Source organism: Toxoplasma gondii, chromosome IX (genome assembly GCF_000006565.2).
Source record: "Toxoplasma gondii ME49 chromosome IX, whole genome shotgun sequence".
Taxonomy (NCBI): domain Eukaryota; phylum Apicomplexa; class Conoidasida; order Eucoccidiorida; family Sarcocystidae; genus Toxoplasma; species Toxoplasma gondii.
The window spans coordinates 4,275,710-4,277,365 of record NC_031477.1 but is presented as its reverse complement, the minus strand read 5'-3'; the positions used below and the strand labels follow the sequence as shown (position 1 = coordinate 4,277,365).

General features: G+C 51.4%; 1 non-coding gene across 1 annotated transcript; it reads left to right on the top strand.

Moving 5' to 3' along the window:
• Positions 1-1,128: 1,128 nt before the first annotated feature.
• Positions 1,129-1,208, top strand: TGME49_291360. The gene has a single exon. It is a non-coding gene; the product is annotated as a tRNA-Leu (tRNA).
• Positions 1,209-1,656: the final 448 nt, after the last annotated feature.

Below are 1,656 nucleotides of genomic sequence, written 5' to 3'. Positions count from 1 at the left end.
TTCACTAAAACATTCTTAATTGTCTGCCACTGCGCATAAAATGACTTTCTACAAAGTTGCAGGAGCTTCTCATCGCTTAACAACTTCCTGGATGAGCAGAAAGACCGGGGCGGACAGGAGGAGGGTGACTCTCAGACTCACGTGACGGAAGAAAGGCGTCTGCAACGAAACGTGTAGGACTTTGAAATCCTGCGACAGTAATGTTATGGCGCATCGGGGACGTTCTACGCGCGTCCATCCGATTGAAGTCGCCAGAAACGCGCCCAAGAGCTGAAAATCGGAGATAGTCGAACTGTCAGTGATGTGCTGACATGCATCTATAAACTTACATATGAAGGTACGTAAAGAGGTGTAAACATATAGACATAAGTGAGAGTAAAATAGACCCGTATGGACGTGTACAGAATTAAAAAACTACAGTGGGAGACACGAGAAGAGCCATGCCCGAGATGGCGAGCACGGAGACACAGACCTTCTCACGACGCGCCTCCCTCGTCTGATGAGGGTGCTTTCACCTTTTCGTCGGATGTCAGCTTTTGCGTCTTCTTCTGCAGACGGTCTTGAAGCGATGCAAGTGAAAGGGACCCTCGGGCCATTGGAAAAACTCGAATCCTCGAGAATCATCAGGGTCGCAGCCGGCGCGGCTGTGGTTAGAGAAGAAGGCTTTGCATGTGACAAAAGATGAGGAAAAAGGTCTCAAGTGTACGATGGAGAAAGAAGACTCTTGCGAGACTCACGCGAGGCGTGCGTCAACAGAGAAGGAGAAACCGTCATCGAAAACACACTCGACAGGTTTTTCCAGTCACTGATTCGTGTCGACTCTATCCACATGGCCATCTGCAGAGAGAGAGAGAGAGAGAGAGGACAACGATTGAAGTCCGAGAGAGACGCTTAGGCAGCCACAGCGAGCGGAGACGGCGCGGGCGTTGGTGGTCTCGGCGCGCGAGTCTCCGGCGTTGCCCGGGGGGTGCCTATCAAACTGGAGTTTGTATGCGAATCGCAAGCAGGCCTCCAGCGGAGAAGGCTCACACTGACAAGGGAAAAAACAGCAAAGGAGCTGTGAGCTGTTGAGAGAAAATGGAAAAATGGAAACAGGGTGTACAGGCAACTTGTCCGGTGGGCGCTGTCGGCAGAATGGCCGAGTGGTCTAAGGCGCTGCGTTAAGGCCGCAGTCCGAAAGGGCGTGGGTTCGAACCCCACTTCTGTCATCTTTTTCTCTTCTCCAATTTACTCTACATTTTACTCATTCCTGGTTCTTCTCCTTCTTATGTTTGCGCACGCGCTTCTTCGCCACAAGAGAACGCAATTCTTTCAGTTCCTCTCCTCCGCCCCTGTGTCTCCGGTTGGGTCCTTCCCTGTCCGGATCCACCTTGTTCCCTGTCATCAGGCTCAGACTTGTCCAGAAGAACGCGCTGCCTCGCTCGCCTTCTCAGTTTCTCGCGATTCGGAGAGGCGTTTTTTTTCCTCAGCTTCATTCGAGCCTGAGAAATAGGCACGAAACCGGAGCAAAGCCTTTTCTCCTTCGTAGTCGGAGCGAGAGCACGAAGGCGCTGGAAACGGCCTGTCTTCGTTCTCTCGCTTTGAATAAAAGCAAAACACTCTTCATCTTCATACAAAGAGAAAGGGAGGGAGCAAAGATGTTCCTTTGCAGTAGTT